Consider the following 14161-nt stretch of genomic DNA (forward strand, 5'->3'; position numbering starts at 1 on the left):
ATTTTTTACTGCGAAAGCACAGTGCTGCACACCCAACCACAGCAACGACAAAGTAGCTATCTGCTATGGTTGAGAAGAGTGGAGTCAATTGTCTATGAAATTAAGAAAAATGACCATATATGTCAGTACAGTGCTACAGGGGTTCAGTTCAGCACATTCTCCATATGTATATCTCCAAAGAATAGCATTACCAATAGAATCTCTGGAGAACTCTCTGGAGCTGCTGAACATGAACCTAGAAGGCTAGAAGGGTACAAGGGCGGTAGAAAGGCATTCTCTGGAGTGACAGAGCTCCATCCGATACCTTTAGGATGAGTTGGAGTAGCCAAACTAATCCTCCAACAGCAGACTCCACCACTAATGCTTGTAGTGGTTGAATTCAGTCAGATCCCTCATCTAATGTAAAGGCCTTGCCGGAGGTCTCCTTATTAAATCTTTAATAATGCTGGATGAGCAGGTGTCCAGAAATGCTGTATTTGTCATGGGAATTCAGTGTCCCATTGAACATCGTTGATTAAGACTGATTACACATGATTCTCATGTTCCCAAGCCCAGTGTCACTTCTCCTTGAACCAAGACTTGCCGAACAGTCATCTGACCCCATTGTGTTTTATTCTGTTCTAGTCTATTCCGTTCCATTCTATTCTGTCCTGTTTTATTCTATTCAATTATATTCGGTTCTATTTTGTTCTATTCTATGATTTTCTGTTCTATTCTATTGTGTTCCATTCAGCTCCTTTCTGTTGTATACTGTTCTGTTCTGCTATATTCTATTCTATTAAATTATATTCTGTTCTGTTTTATCATTTTCTATTTTACTCTCTTCTATTATATCCTATTCTATTCTATCCTGTTCTATTCTATTATATCCTGTTTTATTCTATCCTGTTCTATTCTATTATATCCTATTCTATTCTATCCTGTTCTATTCTATTATATCCTGTTTTATTCTATCCTGTTCTATTCTATTGTATCATGTTCTATTCTATCCTGTTCTGTTCTATTCTATTATGTTTTATTCTATCCTGTTCTATTCTATTATATCCTGTTTTATTCTGTCCTGTTCTATTCTATTGTATCATGTTCTATTCTATCCTGTTCTGTTCTATTCAATTATGTTCTAGTACATCCTGTTCTGTTCTATTCAATTATGTTCTAGTACATCCTGTTCTATTCTATTATATCCTATTCTATTCTGTTCTAACATGTTCTATTCTATTCTGTTCTATTCTACAGTATTATATCCTGTTTAATTATATTCTGTTCTATTCTATTATATCCTGTTTAATTATATCCTGTTCTATTCTATTCTATCATGTTCTGGTCTGTCCTGTTCTATTCTATTATATCCTGTTTAATTATATCCTGTTTAATTATATCCCGTTCTACTTTATTCTATCATGTTCTATTCTATTCTGTTCTATTCTATTATATCCTGTTATATTCTATTATATCCTGTTATAGTCTATTCTATCATGTTCTATTATATCCTGTTCTATTCTATTATATCCTGTTTTATTTGATTCTATCATGCTCTATTCTATTCTGTTCTATTATATCCTATTCTGTCATGTTTGGCCTCTTCTATTATGTCTTTTTCTATTCTATCCTGTCCTATTCTATGCCCAATTTCATTCTGTTCTATCCTGCTTTGTTTAGTTCTATTTTGTTCTTTTATATTTGGTTTGGTTTTCTTTGTGTTGTTTAGTGTTCTAGTGTTAAGCTATAGAATATGTTATTCTTGGTGGAATATGTTGGTTGGTGTAGAACTGGACTCTGTGGTTAAGGTTGCAGAGAGGAGGACACTGCACAAACTGCTCTCCATCATGGACGATGATGCCCACCCACTTCACACCATCATTATGGCTCAAAGGAGCAAGTTCAGTGGCAGGTTGCTGCCCCAGAGCCGCTCTACAGACAGGCTCAGGAGATCCTTTGTTCCGAGAGCCAGCAGGCTGGCTATCTATCTATCTATCTAACTATCTATCTATTATACTTTACATTGTTTTGTGTTATGTACTTTTGTGTTGTGCTCTCAGTGTTGCCTTCACGAGTGCCTGTAGGGCGGACCCACCCCCACCCCCCGCCCATTTCTATCCATGTTTTTTTTAATAATTTAATGAAATGTGCCACGCTGCTCCTCTGCTCTACTTTAAAACAACACAGAAAGAGATCTGTGCTTTAAAGCACAAATAGGGAGAGAGAGTCTCTATAGTCAGCTATCCTCTCTAATGCTCAGTGGAATAGTTCCCTACAGTTCAGCATCAGTGAAGTACATCACTTGTTCCTTTTACTTCATTTGTGAGATATTCAGTTGGTTGTATTTGTCTCAGTGGTTCGTCTCCATGTTTCCTGTTCACTGTTTTCCCTTACAGAGTCTCATCTCAGCAGAACTGGTGAATCCTAAGGTGACACAATGGTTGTTTTTAATAAAGATAATATACGGAGGCCACAAAATAAGTTTCTAGTGGCCACAAAATAATAGACTGGGGCCATGAGGTCATATATTAAGGTGACGAGATAATAATTTGTAAGGTCGTAATATATTTTTAATCGATATCACCACAAGATAATAGACAAAGGACATGAGATAATATATTAAGACCACAAAATAATATATCGTGGCCACAAGATCTTATGTTCTCATCTTCTAGGCTCCTTAGGTATCTGTTGATGAGTGACCTTTTGAAGAAATCCCATTAGCAGCTCGGGTGGTCTACGCTGGCAGTCACATCCAGTGCATCAACAAACATAGCCCACCTAAGCACCCAAGCCGTTCAGGTCAAACGGACTGCGTTACTATGGACACTGTCCTTTCTTTCATAAATATAATTCATGGCCCAGTGAATATATACCACAGTATTTCATTCTGATGCCCAGCAGCCCCACCCTCGAGCCCCCTCAACCCCCCCTCGCCATATTCACACAAATTCCTGCTCGCCTTTTTACCCGCGAGCTTTCAGCACGGCATCGGCTGGATTCGCCATCGTCCAATCACAGCCGGCTGTCTGTTGTCAACCTATTCTCCCACAGCCAATCGACGGGCTTCTTCGGGCACGTGACGCGCGGCCCGCCCCCTCCAGGCTGTGATAGTGGGCAGAAATGTAGAGATGATAAATCGGCGAGTGGAGGAGCGGAGGAGCGGAGGGGATGCGGGCGGGCGGACGGACGGACGGACAGACAGGAGCTCTGCTAATGGAGTTTTGAAGAGCGGCGTTTCCACTGAACAGAGACCCAGACTCTCCACTTCTCCAGCTTTAGGTGTGACCTGAGTGAGTAGCTTCACTTTTCTGTTTGTTTTGCACCTTGTTCGGCTCAGTGGACCGGACCGAGCTCCCGGTGTTTCAGGTTGTGGGTGGAAAAGAAACGACTCGTTTATAAAAATGCAGGATTTGCTTATTTTATTATTATTATTATTATTATTATTTATTTTGACCTCTTTCGGGTTCACCTCGCTGTTACTTTGTTTTCCAGCGTGTTTAGAGAATAGGCGTAGCGTAACGTTATAGCTCCTGAACCCCATCACCCCCCGCCCCTCCGTCCCCCCCATCTCTCCTCATAGCCGGGGAAAAGTAGACGCCAGCGGGTTTAACGCTGCGAGAGGAGGTGGATGGAGCTTTTAGACCCGGGTTAGAACCACAGCTCCCCTCCATACACACACACACACACACACACACACAGGCAGACCCGGCAGGTTAACCAAGTCTGGGAAAAGTGTGTTAAACTCTGTGACCCAGCCGGTGTGTGTGTGTGTGTGGGTCCACTTGGCCGTGGCGGCTGGGTGCTCGTTTATTTGAGCCCAGGGCGACCCGGCCAGCTTGACTCCGGGAAAATGTGGCGAGCTAGTTTTAGCAGATTTACAAATTAGCCCCGGGCTAAAGAGAGTGGCGGCTCGTGGGGCGCTGTTTTTCTGTGGTCAATTTACCAGTCTGTGTTTTTTTTTTTTTTTTTCTGAATGAAAATCCTAAAAAAAGATGTATTTACTATAATTACAACCACATCGAGAAAGCTTACCACTTCTCTGTGCGTCTAACTAGTTTAAATATTCAGCCCAAAAGCTTATTTCACTTAAATAAATTAGCTGTTTGTATTAGTGTGGTTGGAAGTCGTGTGTCTGAGAGGAGATTATGAGGATTAACCGTCAAATAATGTAACTTTTGTTCGTTACATTATTTTTTTAAGGCCTTAAAAAATGAACACTAGACCAAACTGTGGCGCTCTCCTGATTTAATAACTGTATTCCTACCGAGGCCCCGTCTGCAGCTGACGGGATCCAGATGTGCCTGATTAAGCTTTTATAACATCTGTTTGTTGTCGTTCCGGTCCGCCGTGAAACGCCGCCTGTAAGGTCAGGGAGAGCAGTGTTACAGGCCGGGGCTGGACCAGCCCCACTGGTAAATGCATCACAGCCCGGGTGATTATATCCGCACAGGAAAGCCCCCCCTTCTCCTCCTCCTCCTCCTCCTCTTTTGTCTGACTCCTCTCCGTGGATGTCTGAGGGCTGCACCTCCCCCCAAAGACCGCCGCCCCTCTGCTCGGAGACACCTGGAGGCCCCAGACATCATCATCATGATGATGATGATGATGATGATGATGAACAGGAGTGTGTGTTAACCACCTCCCCAAAGGGGCTTCACTGGTTTAAAAAGGTAGTTAGTGATTTGTGTGTCTCTCTAACAGCCGGTGAAGCATGGTTAAGATCTACACGTCACGTCCAGTCACATTTTACTTACTGCTAGACTGAGACGTGGCAGGTTTATAGGCTGTAGCTGGATCAAACTGCAGTAGAGATCCTGTCTTTAGGTCATAAGGCCTTGCAGAATTGGCTGGGTTCTCTGTATCGGTCCCCCCCCCCCCCCATTCCTCTGTGATTTGGTTAATAGCTCTTATAGTTCTTGTTGAGGGCCGCTTAACCATTTCTCTCACTGTCTAATAGGGGTGTAACGATTCACAAGTCCTGTCTTAAAACCCGACTCGGGATGCAGCTGAGGATAACCGCTTTTCTTGGCCGGTTTGTAATGAAGGCTGTCCTGTTGTGTCAGATTCTTTCAGATTCTGTGGCTTTAAAACACGTCCTTTATTCTGGACAGATTGAAGGACTGATGAATCGTCACCTAGATTGTCACTCACGGTCCCCAATGCCCAGCACGATGAAGACAGAAAAGCATGTTATAAAAATGTATTGGGATGTAAATTTTTATTGTATATTATGAAATATAAATTGTACATTATGAAAGGTCCCTGCCCCACAAAGGTCAGAATTTGATATGATGGGTCTCAATTCTAATCAAATCTAAAATGGGCTTTACATTATTTAATGTTTACATTTTCAGTATAGTAAAGCTTTTGACAATGTTTAAATCAAAAGCTTTAAAAGGTCTAATCTAATTCTCTAGCCACAAGCTGATATGTCAGCACAGCCTAACCCACCAGCCACAGGCTAATAAGCTAGTGACGATACTATATTCTGTGATACTAAACAGTACAATGCAATACAGTGTATTGCTACATCCATATTAGCCAAGAATTATTCAGTAGTCATATGTAGGTAATTGTGCTTACAACTATTCATTAAGGTAACTGATGCAACGCTGGATAACTATGGACGATGGACTATGATGTTGCCAAGCTAATTTTTGTGTATTCACATTTTTGGCAGGGATCTTTCTTTCAAAACTGCTTTTGTGTGATTGGGAAATAAATAAGCAATAGAACAGATGATGGAGTTCATTTCCTCGATTAACATCAAGCCACGGCTGTGATTTGGCCGTGGCAAGTGATGTAATTCATCATGTAGGATTGGAGACTGACAAATTGTTTATTAAGACAGAAAGGCATTTACATGAAATTTAAATAAAAAATGTAAAAACAAATTGTGGTTACTTAAAATGGTAATTAGTAGGTTTCTTGCACTAGCCTAATGCCTTCCCATCTGTAGAGATTTCTCCCTTTTTCCATGTAGAATCCCATTCCCAATGATGCTACTGCTCGATGGTCTTCCATATTCATTGGTGTAAGTTCAACCATGGAGGCTGTTCAGACTCCGCCCTCAGGGGCTCCCAGATCCTGTCCACTCAAACCGCTGCTTGCATAGCTCCGTCCTTTCAGGCTAAGCAGCTTCATTGGCTAATTTTGTAGCTGAAGGTATCTTAAATCATACGTATTTGTGTTCTTCACTATATGCTAAATGCTAAATGCATGAGCATATTTAGACAAATTTAGGGGCTTTTTTTATTAAAGGTGTTCCAGTGTCCAAATTCAGATTAAAGTAGTAACAGGCACGGCACTGATATCCGATACTGTTCTATACATACCGAGGTTCAGAACACCTTGCCATGACCGTATGTGCCCTAACCGCTCTGTGAACAGTAGTACAGGCTCTGCACTGGAAGCGTTCAACTATTTAAAGCCTACAGGGAGTGTTGCGACTTGATGGTGCAACTGATATTTTCTAACATTATAATTTTGTGTAGCTGATTTCTTTCACCATTCCCGCAGAAATAAGGGATACAATAGAGTTGCCTGACTGGAGCATGTTATTACATAGTCAGATACTGTAAGCAGTGGCTATAATCCAGCTTTAAAAGTAAATGGTTGACGATGATTATTATTATTGCAGCTTATGCCACAAGATCTTAGTCTGTTTTCAGGAAGGTGATCTTTTGTAGTTTTTTCCCCTCTCTCCAGCCCTGTGTTTTTGAGAATGCTATTGCAGGAACTGTCTTTGAGGCCAGCTCAGTTACTGTAAGCGTCCTCCAGTCTTGCTGGCTAACCCACAGCCACGTCTTTGGGCGGGTTGCTGCAGTCTGCACGAGGGCGGTGCAGCCGCGTCGGTGTGTCGCCCATGGCTCTCTAATGATTTTATCAGTATATTGCACCATTCCGTCTTGCGCATTTTGAGCAGAGGGTTGCAGTTCTTGGCTTGGCAGTTCTTTTGATGCGTTGAATTGGAACATCTCCTCAGCAAAACCGTCTACAAGGCCTCTTTCAGACAGTCTGTGTTTTAACAAAATGCTGCTGCTTGATGGAAAGTAGGGCGTGCTTCACAGATTTGTGTATTTATCCTGCGGTGTACTATTCCTTATTTGAATGTATGTCTAAATATTATTTCCTCATAGTTTCTTTGTAGGTGGCTAAATTTTAATCATCCTAAAATTGCTCCCAAATTAGGAGGCCATTTTACTCTCCATATGTCTTTTTTTCTGCAGTTCACACAGTGGCTCAAATGTCGAACCAAACACATTTAGTTTTTTTATGTTAAAGAATTTTACTTACATTATATCATTATATATACTTACATAAGCCTTTTTATAAAAAATCCAATCTTAATGTTTTGAATATATACACATTATAAATTATCTCTTGGAGAACTTAATTGTGCTACTTTGTTATAACTAACACCGCTGTGGTACTTTAGCCTGGCTAGCGCTCACTGTGCAAGTTTACATGCTTCAAAATATCACAAAGCAACTGATTTAAATCTACCACCCTGAAGAGTTCAGACCCCACATAATTGACTACATCCCCTAAAAAGTGTTTATTATCTGGACTAGGGGTGTGAGATTAGGCTTGTAGCTAAACTCTGTAATTAAGTAAATCTTCAGGACCAGGCTTAGGCACTTCTGGAACAAACCCCGCACAGGGCCAAAAGATAAAGAAAGATACTTGCTTAAATCTGTCACAGGTTGGCTACACACATACTTCTGCAGTAGCCATGGTGAAAATGCTTTTCACCATTGTGTTGAATCTGCAGATTCTAAACAGTGCTGTGTTTTCCTGCACTGCATAACACTCATTGAGAGACAATGCATATGTTACATATGTGCACATTGACTCTGTCTGATGACTCTGTCTCTTGAGACAGTGTGATCACCTTGACCATTTGGATCGGTAAGCGTATATTGTTGTTCTTTTAAATCACTACTAGTATTAGTGTGTATTTCAACTGATATTTATTGTATACTACAGTTTATGCGTCGTATTTTCCATAGCAGCAGTTTGTCACATAAAAACAATAAAAATCACAAATAATTAGAACTAGGGATGCACCGATGTGATATTAGGAACGGATATCGGTCCCGTTATTAACAAAATTTGCTGGATCGGGCATCGGATAATTAGGCCGATTCATGGAACCGATCCTTTCACTTTAATTTGTTGGTGTGAGACTGCACTAAATGTGCAAATAGATAAATGACAAATGGGAATTTAGTACATTTATATATCTGTGTTAATTTGTTATATTATATAAAGTAATGATTAAGTCAATCCTAATGCCTTAAGTCTCTCCCACATGGTGAAATATGCGGTTTATTAATACAGCAATGGAATCGGACTGGTATCGGGTATCGACTGATATGCAGAGTTTATGTATCGGTATCGGTATTGGAACTGAAAAAGCCGGATCGGTGCATCCCTAATTAGAACAGCGGTGCCAGGAGATCAGGCTATTAACAGGAAATGGCTGAAATAGGTTATTTGTGCCAAAGTGGCTAAAACAAAATAAGAGCAAAAAAAAAAAAAGACTGTCAGAGTGACCGAGTGTAAAAACAGTGTTTAGGGTCAATCTGTCCGACTGCTGTAAATACGCAAATACGAAACGTTGACCGAAAGCATGTGTTTCATTATGTAAACTTTTAACACTTTACCCTTAGCTAGGTTGTTTCCCATTTTCACCATGTATCTAGCGCTGTCAATTTCGGAGATGATGCCCAAATGTATTGGGTTGGATAACAGGTCACTATTTGGCTCCAAAGGCATCTTGACAAATTTAAAGACATTGTAAATACTGGTGGACCAATAGGAGAATTCAAAATTCAAATCAAAATTGTCATGTACTTATCTGTCAATGCACAGATTTATAATCTCTAGAAACTGGGATTGAATCCCAGTTTTTGCTTTACAGAGAACCAGAACTTGTATTTGTAGAGGCTTTAAAAAAAAAAAAAAACAGTAAAATGAATGATAAGTCCAGCATCAACTAAACGTCAGTCCAATACTGGTCATTCCTTATCTCTTCAGGTAACCTGCTCTTGCATATATTATGGCTAAGCTTTACTAAGAATTGTTCAGTAAACAAATCCCGACCTAGATGTTGAGGGGGAGCTTCTATAGTTTATAATTGCAGTGCATAATTATAATGTTCAGCTTTAAACACCAATTAAACCTTTTGAATAGCAGCATTAATTTTTATTCCACCATTCCATTGTGAGGCAGGTTTCTGCAGAGGTGATTATGTGCTGTGTGTTTTAGATGTTGTTGCGCTGCTCTACCCCGTTGAGGCGTTTTTAAAATTGTATGTTTTCATTTTATTTTTATTCACTCTTTTCTGTTCCACTAGTTTAATGCGTGTGAGTGCGAGAGCCTCTCCCATCAGGGGTTCTCTCCCTCCACCCGTGTTTTTCCTCTTCTCTCTCTGGCATTTGAGCTGAAATGACTTCCATTGCCACGTGTGGCCTTCTCCCCGAGATTATAGTGGGATGTGGGAGGTAATTGCATGTTATTTTCAAATGGATACTGCATTTAGCTGCAGTGCTTTTTTCCCTGAACAGACTCCACTTGACCAGGTGGATTTGTGGTCGTATTTTGCACCACAGCCACAATAGAATAGGGAGCTTTACCTCCTAAGGCCAGTACACACCGAGCTGACGTTCCCCCACCAAAAAACACCAACTTTCTTCACCAAACACCAGCATTCTCAATTCACCACACTAATGTCTGGCTTTGGCTTTAGAATGCTTAGTAAAGTTAACCAAGAATCCAAATAGGGCAGAGTTAATGGGAGAGAACATTCTAGAGACTTCTAATCACCCACAGACGTTTGCTTTATTTATCTCATTACTGGAGATGGCTGGAATAGTCAAGTATTTGTTCATTACATTGGTGTTTGTTTCTTGCGAGCTTTGTCTTAAGCCCCAAAACGTGTGGCCTAAACTACAATGCAAAGTGCTACAATTCAGTAGCATTTGAATAGAAGCCTTGTAGTTAATACATTCAGACAATTTTAAAAAAGCAAAAGAAAGAAAAATCAATTATAGCTGGTTTAATGCATCATAAATTGATGCCAGGCATCCGTGTTTCCTCATCTCAGAGTGCAACAGTCTGCACTGCTTTCCACATGAAAACTAAAAGAGTAAAGTTTCCAGTGTGGCTAAAGTAACCATAATTGGGGGAATGCTTTAAATGATCGAATGATAAACAAATTGCTCAGTGCAAAATGTGTAATGTGCAGTTTGTCACACGAACACATAAAAATCACTGAATTCTCAGATTTGCAGATTTCGCAAACTAGTTAGAACAGAAGTGCAGAGAGGTCTAGTTATCAATAGCAAATGGAAGATAGAATAGCAGAAATAGCTACGTTGTGCCAAAGTGGTTAAAACAATATAAGCTCAGGAATTGGGGGAAAACTTGTTTTAAATGATTAAATGATAACACAATTGCTCAGTTCAAATGTGTGATTATAAGGCTTTTCTGGTTTCATGAATCATCCTAAATATGGAAGTACAGTAATTGCCACATCTGCAAAACACTTGCTTGACTACATGCCTTGCACAATATACTAGGCCTGTCAGGATCAGACAAAAAATATGAACCGCAGATTACCTGCCAAACATTAACAGTAATAGTGTTAACCTCCAGCATGGATGTTTGTGCCAAGACAAACAAAAAAAATGCTTTCGCCTTGTTAGATTTTGCTGTACTATCGACAGGTGACGACATGTTACTCAAGGCTACAGAATTTCAAGGCCAGAAAGTTGAAACCAAATGGACTTGGTTTCAAAGCCGCATTTTGGCTTTTTTTAATAGTTTTTTTCATTGTTTATTGCAATTATTTCTGGGACGATATATTGTCCAAAAAGAATAGTTGTAGTAGGCCTCATCTTAAACAACTGATTTCAGTTCATTTGCACGATCACTAATACACTATTAATACATTGTTAGGACCTACTGGATATGTCTTAAATTGTGGAAATGAGCGCAACATCATGGTGGAAAAAGAAATATCACTATTTTAAAGGCTAAATTTAAGAACACGTATTTAAGCATCAGACACCAGGAAGTATATGAAGCCTGTAAATTGCTGTTCAGGTCAGTTATGCCACATACAGGGTGGCAATAGAGTAAATGGTCAGTTTGAGACTTTGGGAAAGTAGAGCAAAATCTGATGTATGTCACCCTTATCTAAGTTTGGAAAACATTTGGAAATAGGTCTGCAAAAATACCTCAAAGGACACAAAGAAAGGAATTGAAGACAAGATCTTAAAATAGCCTCTTCAGTGAGGAGGCAGTTTGTAAGAATGAATACAGGAGCAAGACATCTTAACTTCAGTCGAATTCATTCAGGATGAGGGAAAATGAAAATGCTAACAGCATGTCAAACAGATGTTACCTACAAAGTACTGCTGAAGACCAGAGCCTACCAACCCAACATTTTCCAACAAACCCAATGCTGGATGGATGTGCTCAGAGACTTTGTTTATTAAACATGCTGTAGATGTAAATGTAATGTTTTTTCTCTCAGCACAGTAAAGTTGGTCTTACATAGAAGTGCGAGAACTTAGAATCTCCTGCAGAAGAGTGAAACCACAAAAGAGCCGTAAGAATATTTCAGATCTTTCAGTGGATGAAGAACCTATTTGAAGTTTGACCATTTTTAAAAAAAGAATTATATTATATATAATATCGCTGATAATAATTAAATTAGTGAGGGGAGAGTTCATTGGAGAGTGAATTAAAGAGGGGAAATGCCAACCTGCGCTGGACCCAAGGCCTCAGTACCCCTGAAAAAAGCCCAAACGTGAACTTAGCACTGTTATTTTTTATTATAAGTTTAATTGAGTATGTTTAATATTACATAAATATTAATATTATATAAATTATATAAATATTATATCTTACAAATACAGACACAAATATATTATTTACAAATATATTATCTCTTGTAACACAAAACCTTCCAAAAACAATAAACACTGATCTGCCATAACATTAATACCACCTTCTTGTTTCTGCACTCACTGTAGCAGCCCTCTGTAGTTCAATAAATACAGACTGTAGTCCATCTGTTTCTCTGCATACTGTGTTAGTCTCCTTTCTCCCTGTTCTTTAATTGATCAGGACCCCACAGGACCCACCACAGAGCAGATATTATTATTTGGTTGGTGGGTCATTCTCACCACTGCAGTGACACTGACATAGTGGTGGTGTGTCAGTGGGTGTGTTGCGCTGGTACAGGTGGATATTTTTAATTGCAGAGCTACAAAGCGCACCTATATGGTAAGTGGAGCTGATATAATGGACAGTGAGCGTTATGGCTGATCGGTGTATACTACAGTACAAAATCTAGAAATGTGCTGTATTTGTGATGTCATGAAAACCACCACCATATACAGTTATGTACAATTTTTCCATCCTACAGCAGCTCAGCTCCACCCATTCATGTTGTTTCAGCCTGGGCTGAGGCACAGTAAAGGGCAGCCAACCACTACACAGGCCATTAACATATATCAGTCTTTAAAGGTTGGAACTTTGTCATGTACAAATGAATTACGACTGGTTTGGGTACAGAAACCCACACAAATGTCGTAAATGAACCTTATGAATTACATAAGACAAATGTAGGACACAGGCCCCCATTAAGAGGTTTTCCGTACATCCCATGCCAAGAGCTGTTTAGGAGCATTTATTTTTAAGTGTGTGTAGTGCAGTGTACCACAGATACAAACCGTTAGAAATGAGCTTTAACCCATTTACTAAAAAATCCTGTATCATAAATAATACATGTGAAAACGACAGTGTCTTTATCCTACTGAAGTCGCTGAAACTGAAGAGTCCAATGGAGGAATTGCCTGCAATAGTGGAGAATGTGTGTAATGAGGAACATCTCGACCCATCACAAGTCCCAACCACAAGCCTTACACACACACACACACACACACATAGTCTTCATGATCAACATCAAAAAGAGAGGAATAGAAACACCTCAGAGAGAACGTGACTGGAAGCCGCGAGTTTCATTCAGAGGCGAGCTAGTGAGACAAAGCGAGGGAGGAGGATGAGTCTTTAACAGAGGCAGCACCTAGAGACACACCAATATGACAGCTCCACTCTAACCTTTTTCTGAGCGCTCTTTGTTTTTCTGTTGTGTTTTGGGAAAGGGGAAGAGGGGTGTATGTGAGGATGGGGGGGTTGTTGTTGCTGTGCGTCTCTGCGGCGCTCCGTGTCTGAAGTCGTGCCATGCTGAGTCTGTCATTACAGCAGAGAGAGCAGCACTGCAGGGTTAATGAACCCATCTGCATAAACTCTTAACTCCATCTGGAGCTAGCGGCGGCGTGTGGCGCGACTGCGCTGCCATCGCGCAGCCTTAGTGCCGCAACTAACCCGTTTATGCTAATAATGATGCCGCTTCTCCTCGCTCTGCCGCACTTTCGTATTAACCCTGTGAACCCTAAGGGTCCGTATGTGGGCCCACACCTTAAGCTCATAACTGGGTATTAGGTTTATAGTGTTTATTAAACAGTTTGGAAAATATTAGAGAAAAAGTAACATTGCAATATTTTAGATTAGTGTGATAAATGTGGATATTTGGAGAAACAAAAAAGAAGAATTTCCTCCATTCATCCAAGCTCCAAACTAAATATCATGCTATAATAAAATTTCAGCAAACAAGGTGCCGTTCTTCTAGTGCTGTCAAAGTTAACGTTTTAATACGGTAATCTGTGTTCCTCCTTATAGTTTAAACCTTTCGGACCATCCCCAGTACAGCCGTGGCCAAAATTATTGGCACCTCTGCACTTCTTTCATTTTAACCTGGTCGAAGGTAAAGGTTGGTGTGGCGCAACAGATAACACCACTACCTGACTGTGCTGCGCTACACCAATAAGAGTACTTGAGCAAGACTCCTAACACTACATTGACTCACCTCTGTAATATGAGTAACCCTGGAAGTCGTTTTGGATAAGAGCATCAGCTAAATGCCATAAATGTAAGTGTTCTACATTGCCAGCGCCTGTAACTGTTGCCGCAAATACAAATAAATGAAGCATTACATGATTAAAATCCAAATTTTCTTCTAACCACACCTTGAAAAAAATGCTAATTATTATTATCAGATTTGACTTTTTTTCATTGTTCCAAATTTAAGAAAATAAGTAAACAT

This window comes from Salminus brasiliensis, chromosome 23 (assembly GCF_030463535.1).
Source record: "Salminus brasiliensis chromosome 23, fSalBra1.hap2, whole genome shotgun sequence".
Classification (NCBI taxonomy): domain Eukaryota; kingdom Metazoa; phylum Chordata; class Actinopteri; order Characiformes; family Bryconidae; genus Salminus; species Salminus brasiliensis.